Here is a 9,284-nt window from a genome sequence, read left to right as displayed (position 1 = left end):
ATGAGCAGCCAGATCCGTCAGCCAGCCATGAGCAGCCAGATCCGTCAGCCAGCCATGAGCAGCCAGATCCGTCAGCCAGCCATGAGCAGCCAGATCCGTCAGCCAGCCGCGAGCAGCCAGATCCGTCAGCCAGCCATGAGCAGCCAGATCTGTCAGCCAGCCATGAGCAGCCAGATCCGTCAGCCAGCCATGAGCAGCCAGATCCGTCAGCCAGCCATGAGCCGTCCAGCCGGGGATCCGCCAGAGCCGTCCCAGCCGGGATCCGCCAGAGCCGTCCAGCCGGGATCCGCCAGAGCCGTCCAGCCGGGATCCGCCAGAGCCGTCCAGCCGGGATCCGCCAGAGCCGTCCAGCCGGGGATCCGCCAGAGCCGTCCAGCCGGGATCCGCCAGCCAGCCGGGATCCGCCAGAGCCGTCCAGCCGGGATCCGCCAGAGCCGTCCGGTCCAGATCCAGCCAGCGGGGTCAGACCGGACCGGGGGCGCTACGGGGGGATTGTGGAAGGGTGGTGGTCAAGCCCGGAGCCGGAGCCGCCTCCGAGGAGAAATGCCCACCCAGCCCTCCCCTGTTTGGGGTTTTTGAGGCGCGGTCGCAGTCCGCGCCTTTAGGGGGGTACTGTCACACTCTGGCTCCGGGACTTGTAATTGAGCCAGGGTGTATTCGTTTTGTTGTGTTTTGTTTGGTTGGGTTGTCATGTGGTTATGTGTCCTTGTTTGTATTTGAGTGACTCCCAATCAGAGGTAACGAGTGTCAGCTGTCGGCTCGTTATCTCTGATTGGGAGCCATATTTAAACTGTGTGTTTTCACCTTGTGTTTGTGGGTTTTTGTTCCATGTTCCGTGTTTCAGTCGTTGTACTGTGGACTTCACGAGTCGTCTTTTGTTTTGTAGTTCTAATACGTTTAATTAATTAAAGTCATGTTCGCTCAACGCGCTGCGCTTTGGTCTGTTCATTCGTCAGACGATCGTGACACAGCCACGTGGTGTGGGGCGTTTGTGTAGCCTGTGCAGAGAGGAGAGAACAGGGATAGGCAGAGGCATAGTTGACAGGCTGTAGCAAATGGCTACAATAATGCAGAGGAGATCGGAATGAAATGAACTAAACATCTGGGAGAGAAACTTCTACCTCAGAAACTATAATTGTTTCACTGAACCACCCGAGCAAAAACTCTACCAACTTCCACCTTGGAAATCAGAATTGTTGTGAACCACAGCGGTTCAATGTTTAAAGGAATAGACTCAGCCCACTTTATTCAGCTAGCTACCTGGCTCTCAGGTATCTCAGATCCATTTTGAAATGTTACAGGTTAATTCATCAAACATTATATTGAATTATGTCACTTTTACCAGGTCATAGTTACAATGACAAGACTGGTATATATACCAGTCTTTTATTTATATATATATGGTCAGCAATGTTCCTGTTTTCTTGGTTTGTATCACGTTATTGCTTGTTATTTGGTGTCATTGTGAGTTCCATCAATTAATGCACTGAGCCAAATATATTTATTTTACTGATAAGAATGGAAACGTGATTGTTAAGTGGTTACGCACATTTCATAGAGCAACTGCTGAGAGAGAGACCAAGTGCTGCACATGTACTGTATTGAAACTCTCCATCTGCAAACTTTGAAAATGGAAATTGTACAAACATTTAGAGCAGGGGTGTCAAACGTTAGGCCCGCAAACGGGTTTAATCCGCCCGCGAGATGATAAAAAAAAATATATATATATATATATATATATATATTTTAAAGTATAAAAATGCGCAGCAATTTTTCAATAAAATAAACAGCTGTTCCAATTGCGTCCACTGGATGGCGCAATAGCAATTGTGTTAAGCAAGCAAACTGTTTATACCGGGGCAGAGCAAGTAGGTCAAGCACGTGCAGCCAATGAGCTACTTTGTTTTGCCCGCGATATTTATTACGGCTTCTACTTTTAACATTATGTGCTTTGGCACCCTCATTGCCCCAATATGTCTCTGTCAAAAAATTGAAAAGTGGACGCAGAGTGTTCCAAGAAAAATTGTCATCCTATTTAATCACGGAATTGAATGGGAAAGCTGTATGTTTGGTGTGTTCAGAGCATGTTGCAGTGCTGAAAGAATATAACCTTCGCCGCCACTATGTGAGTCTTCATGCCGACAAATATGACAAATTTCAAGGACAGCGGAGATGAGAGAAGGTGAATGAACTGTTGGCGGGTCTGAAGAAACAGCAGTCTGTGTTTACTCACAGCCGAGACATCAGTGACGCTGCAGTGAAAGCTAGCTACCTCATTGCTAATGAAATCGCAGTGGCTTCAAAACCATTTAGTGAGGGTGAATTTGTAAAAACATGCATGATGAAGGCAGCGGAGATTGTGTGCCCTGAAAAGCGGCAGGCTTTTGCAATTATCAGCCTGACAAGAAACACAGTTGCAGACAGGATTTCCGATCTTTCAGTGGATTTGGACAGCCAGTTGAAGCAAAAAGTAAAGTCATTTATTGCGTTTTCGGTTGCAATTGATGAAAGCACGGACATTACAGATGTTGCACAACTGGCCATCACCGAGTTGATGACACATTGACCGTCACCGAGGAGTTCGTGGAGTTGGTGCCGATGACAGATACAACGACAGCAGCTGATATTTTTACCGCACTCGTCGGGCGCGCTGGACAGGGTCGGAGTGGACTGGTCCCGCGCTGTCAGCCTGGCTACAGATGGTGCGCCCTCAATGATCGGGAAAAAAGCAGGCGTTGTGACAAAGTTCAGAGAGAAAGTGCAATCTGAAAATGGAGGACGTGATTTTTGACTTTTCACTGTATTTTGCACCAGGAGGCTTTGTGTTGCAAGTCATTAAAGATGGATAACGTCATGAAGGTGGTCATCCAAACTGTTAATTTCATCCGATCCAGAAGCCTGAATCACCGTCAGTTTGACAGCCTTCTCAGAGAGAAAGACCACATCTATGGCCTGCCATACCACACTGAGGTAAGATGGTTAAGCCGAGGTGCTGTGCTGAGGCGTTTCTTTGATTTACGAGAAGAAATTGAACAGTTCATGGAAGAAAAGGGCAAACCAGTGTTAGAATGTCATTCCGCAGAATGGATGCCGGACCTTGCATTTATGGTGGATGTTACAGAGCACCTGAATAACTTGAACAAACAGCTGCAAGGGCGCAACAAAGTTGTCACGCAGTATTATGACAGCATACGTTCTTTCAAGTTGAAGCTGTCATTGTGGGAGACGCAACTTGCCGGGTGGTGATGCAGCTCACTTCCCCTGTCTGAAAAATGTGTGCGCGACCCAACATGTGGCAGACATGAAGCGGTTCAAAGATAAAATAACTGGACTGTTACGGGAGTTTGAGCAACGCTTTCAGATTTATGTTTATATGTTTTTATGTTGATATGCTATTGTTTTTAATTGTTTTTATTTTATTTGTATATTTAACCTATTCTTGACTCTGTGGTTCTTGCACTTGTTTGGGGAACAGGATTTCATTATTTTTATCTACATTTCTGCCTGAGAAATGACACCCTGATATAGTTCTGTGATCTGTGAAACAGTTCTGTTATCACTGAGGCATTGTGTGTTTTTGTGTTCTTTTTCTTTAGAATTTTCAAATAAACTTGACGTGTTTTATGATTAATAGTGATGTTGTGCTTGTACTATTTTGGACACACTGTCCTCAGGCTCCAGCTTTATGTTGTATGTTGATCGTATTAAAACAAAGAAAACAATCTGAAGTTGTTGTTTTTAAGTTATATATACCATGATTTTTGGGAATAGATTTTCCTCCATGTGGCCCCTGAGCTAAAATGAGTTTGACACCCCTGATTTAGAGAGATAAAAATGAACCCTTGCAGTGAAGAACCATACAAGTGCATACTGTTCCATTTTCTTATAATCAAATATTTATCTGTTTTTAAGTGTGTATATACCACATTAGGATTTTTACGGTTGATAGATACTTGAATCTTTTTTTTTTCTAAATGTTTTATAATGATGCATTCTGTGTATCTACATTTTTCAAAAAATGCACATATATGGTTCTTCTGCACGATTCAAATGATGATGATACCCTTCTGTTCCATTGATTTCTGTTCATGGCTAACTTCTTTGTTTAGTCTTGGGCTACAGTCTCAAAACCACACACAGTCACTTATACTGATAAACAGGTTGTTCTTGTTTCGAGTCTGTATATAAAATATAATTTTTGATTCAGTTCCCATGAGAAAATGGGTGTACTCCATCACTGACAGTGGACGAGTTTTACTCCCCTGTGTTATGACTGAAATAAGTTAATGATTCATCAAGCAAGGGAACTGCAGTCATATCAAAATGCATTGGTATCCAATCCATTCAATGTGTGTGCTTTGGATCAAATATTCCCATGTTTACTTCTCCCTGGACCCGCAATAAAAGTTTATTATTGAAATTGTACTGCAGTGGGCTAAATCAGGATCACGCAGAGTGTTTCTTGGTAGTCTTAAACAAATCTACTTTGAAACAAAAGTATACACCTCACACACATGGTTATGGGCTTTAAAAAAAGAAGACACCTGTACCATGTCAGATATAGAGTTGAATTGTATTACATTTTGAGTTTGCATCCCAATATTACACATCACAGAAGACTGAAATATTACAAAACCGTTTGACAGAGAATCACATGATTTTCCACTGGCTTTTTGAAATACTGTTGTGAATTGTGAAATTATAAAAAAATATTAATAACATTCCACCGATGAGGCCACTAGAGGGCAATTTGGTCATTTGACTGCAGGAAACATGCTACATACATTTATTGGTGTTGTTTCTGACCCAGTCAACAGGAGAAAGACATGGGACATGCAAGATAAGTTCTGTTTGTTGACAGTCGAGGGCCTCCACCTGTCTCCTTGATACAGCCTCTGACCAAAACCAAGCAGAGGTCAATGCGGACACCTGAAAAGTCAAAGGTAATGCAAGCATTTAACTCCTGCTGTACTTACCAAGGGTGTGTTATTGGATGCTAGCATGCTAGTTAGCTATGGCATCATAGTTAGCTAGCTGAATAAAGTAAGTTGAGTCTATTCCTTGAAACATTGAACCGCTGTAGTTTGCAACAATTCTAATTTCTAAAGTGGAAGTTGGGAGAGTTTTATTCGGGTGTTTCAGTGAAACAATTATAGTTTCTGAGGTGGAAGTTGGGAGAGTTATATTTGGGAGTTGTGGTGAGGGAGGCCCTACTCTCTCCTTTCCCAGATGTTTAGTTCATTTCATTCCGATCTCCTCTGCATTATTGTAGCCATTTGCTACAGCCTGTCAACTATGCCTCTGCCTATCCCTGTTCTCTCCTCTCCGCACAGGCTACACAAACGCCTCACACCGCGTGGCTGCTGCCTCTCTAACCTGGTGGTCCCTGCACGCACCACACACCTGGAGTTCCAGGTCTCAGGCAGCCTCTGGAACTGCCGTTCTGCTGCCAACAAGGCTGACTTCATCCCAGCCTATGCTACCCTCCAGTCCCTCGACTTCCTGGCGCTGACGGAAACATGGATTACCACTGAAAACACTGCTACTCCTACTGCTCTCTCCTCGTCTGACCATGTGTTCTCGCATACCCCGAGAGCATCTGGTCAGAGGGGTGGTGGAACAGGAATCCTCATCTCTCCCAAGTGGACATTCTCAATTTTTCCCCTAACCCATCTGTCTATCTCCTCATTTGAATTCCATGCTGTCACAGTCACTAGCCCATTTAAGCTTAATATCCTTGTCATCTATCGCCCTCCAGGTTCCCCTGGAGAGTTCATCAATGAGCTTGACGCCTTGATAAGTTCCTTTCCTGAGGATGGCTCACCCCTCACAGTTTTGGGGGATTTCAACCTCCGTACATCTACATTTGACTCATTTCTCTCTGCCTCCTTCTTTCCACTCCTCTCCTCTTTTGACCTCACCCTCTCACCGTCCCCCCTACTCACAAGGCAGGCAATACGCTTGACCTCATCTTTACTAGATGCTGCTCTTCTACTAATCTCACTGCAACTCCCCTCCATGTCTCCGACCACTACTTTGTATCCTTTTCTCTCTCGCTCTCCTCCAACACTACTCACTCTGCCCCCTACACAGATGGTAATGCGCCGCCGCAACCTTCGCTCTCTCTCTCCCACTACTCTCTCCTCTTCCATCCTGTCATCTCTTCCCTCTGCTCAATCCTTCTCCCTCCAATCTCCTGATTCTGCCTCCTCAACCCTCTTCTCCTCCCTTTCTGCATCCTTTGACTCTCTGTGTCCCCTATCCTCCCGGCCGGCTCGGTCCTCCCCTCCAGCTCCGTGGCTTGATGACTCATTGCGAGCTCACAGAACAGAGCTCCGGGCAGCTGAGCGGAAATGGAAGAAAACTAGACTCCCTGCGGACCTGGCATCTTTTCACTCCCTCCTCTCTACATTCTCTTCATCTGTTTCTGCTGCTAAGGCCACTTTCTACCACTCTAAATTCCAAGCATCTGCCTCTAACCCTAGGAAGCTCTTTGCCACATTCTCCTCCCTGCTGAATCCCCCCTCCTCCCTCTCTGTGGATGACTTCGTCAACCACTTTGAAAAGGTTGACGACATCCGATCCTCGTTTGTTAAGTCTAATGACACTGCTGGTCCTGCTCACACTGCCCTACCCTATGCTTTGACTTCTTTCTCCCCTCTCTCTCCAGATAAAATCTCGCGACTTGTGACTGCAGGCCGCCCAACAACCTGCCCGCTTGACCCCATCCCCTCCTCTCTTCTCCAGACCATCTCCGGTGACCTTCTCCCCTACCTCACCTCGCTGATCAACTCATCCTTGACCGCTGGCTATGTCCCTTCCGTCTTCAAGAGAGCGAGAGTTGCACCCCCTTCTCAAAAAACCCAACACTTGATCCCTCTGATGTCAACAACTACAGACCAGTATCCCTTCTTTCTTTTCTTTCCAAAACTATTGAGCGTGCCGTCTTTAGCCAACTCTCTTGCTATCTCTCTCAGAATGACCTTCTTGACCCAAACCAGTCAGGTTTCAGGACTGGTCATTCAACTGAGACTGCTCTTCTCTGTGTCACGGAGGCTCTCCGCACTGCTAAAGCTAACTCTCTCTCCTCTGCTCTTGTCCTTCTAGACCTGTCTGCTGCCTTTGATACTGTGAACCATCAGATCCTCCTCTCCACCCTCTCCGAGCTGGGCATCTCCGGCACGGCTCACTCTTGCATTGGCGTCCTACCTGACCGGTCGCTCCTACCAAGTGGCGTGGCGAGAAGCTGTCTCCGCACCACGTGCTCTCACCACTGGTGTCCCCAGGGCTCAGTTCTAGGCCCTCTCCTATTCTCGCTATACACCAAGTCACTTGGCTCTGTCATATCCTCACATGGCCTCTCCTATCATTGCTACGCTGACGATACACAACTAATCTTCTCCTTTCCCCCTTCTGATAACCAGGTGGCGAATCGCATCTCTGCATGTCTGGTAGACATATCAGTATGGATGACGGATCACCACCTCAAGCTGAACCTTGGCAAGACGGAGCTGCTCTTCCTCCCGGGGAAGGACTGCCCGTTCCATGATCTCGCCATCATGGTTGACAACTCCGTTGTGTCCTCCTCCCAGAGTGCGAAGAGCCTTGGCGTGACCCTGGACAACACCCTGTCGATCTCCGCTAACATCAAGGCGGTGACCCGATCCTGCAGGTTCATGCTCTACAACATTCGGAGAGTACGACCCTGCCTTACACAGGAAGCGGCACAGGTCCTAATCCAGGCACTTGTCATCTCCCGTCTGGATTACTACAACTCGCTGTTGGCTGGGCTCCCTGCCTGTGCCATTAAACCCCTACAACTCATCCAGAATGCCGCTGCCCGTCTGGTGTTCAACCTTCCCAAGTTATCTCACGTCACCCCGCTCCTCCGCACACTCCACTGGCTTCCAGTTGAAGCTCGCATCTGTTACAAGACCATGGTGCTTGCCTATGGAGCTGTGAGGGGAACGGCACCTCCGTACCTTCAGGCTCTGATCAGTCCCTACACCCAAACGAGGGCATTGCGTTCATCCACCTCTGGCCTGCTGGCTCCCTTCCTCTGCGGAAGCATAGTTCCCACTCAGCCCAGTCAAAACTGTTCGCTGCTCTGGCACCCTAATGGTGGAACAAGCTCCCTCACGGCGCCAGGACGGCGGAGTCGCTCACCACCTTCCGGAGACATTTGAAACCCCACCTCTTTAAGGAATACCTGGGATAGGATAAAGTAATCCTTCAACCCCCCCACCCTAAAAAATAAAAAATAAAATAAAATAAATAAATTGTAAAGTGGTTATCCCACTGGCTATAGGGTGAATGTACCAATTTGTAAGTCCTCCCGAGTGGCGCAGTGGTCTAAGGCACTGCATTGCAGTGCTAGCTGTGCCACTAGAGATCCTGGTTCGAATCCAGGCTCTGTCGTAGCCGGCCGCGACCGGGAGACCCATGGGGCGGCGCACAATTGGCCCAGCGTCGTCCAGGGTAGGGGAGGGAATGGCCGGCAGGGATGTAGCTCAGTTGGTAGAGCATGGCATTTGTAATGCCAGGGTTGTGGGTTCGATTCCAGTATAAAAAAAGTAAAATGTATGCACTCACTAACTGTAAGTCGCTCTGGATAAGAGCGTCTGCTAAATGACTAAAATATAAATGTAAATGGATAAGAGCATCTGCTAAATGACGTAAATGTAAATGTAAATGTGCATTTCCAGAAAGCCTTCTAGCTAACATCACACCTTATTTATCTTGAAAACCCAGCTGCACAGAGATAGATTCATGCTAGAAATAAACTACAATGGTAGCTACAAGGCTTTTAAGAAACTCACTCCAGTTCATTTAGCAGACATTTAGCAGACCATTTAGCAGACTAAGCGTATTGCAACGCTTCACTGGATCAATCTGAAACTTTGCATACACATTGCTGCCATCTAGTGTCCAAAATCTAAATTGCGCCTAAACAGCATTATTATATTGTGGCCTTTCTCTTGCATTTCAAAGATGAAGGAACAAAAGAATATATAGAAAACACATGATTTTTTGTTTGTATTATCTTTTCACAGATCTAATGTGTTATATTCTCCTACATTCATTTCACATTTTCACAAACTTCAAAGTGTTTCCTTTAAAATGGTATCAAGAATATGCATATCCTTGCTTCAGGTCCTGAGCTACAGGCATTTAGATTTGGGTATGTCATTTTAGGCAAAAGAAAGTGTACGATCCTTAAGAGGTTAATGATATATACCCATTTGATTCTTGAAGAATATAATTATAAATGCCTCATGATCTTA

The sequence above is a fragment of the Coregonus clupeaformis genome, unplaced genomic scaffold, assembly GCF_020615455.1.
Source record: "Coregonus clupeaformis isolate EN_2021a unplaced genomic scaffold, ASM2061545v1 scaf0540, whole genome shotgun sequence".
Taxonomy (NCBI): Eukaryota; Metazoa; Chordata; class Actinopteri; order Salmoniformes; family Salmonidae; genus Coregonus; species Coregonus clupeaformis.
The sequence above is the reverse complement of the archived record's forward strand: the minus strand, read 5'-3'. Positions refer to the sequence as shown.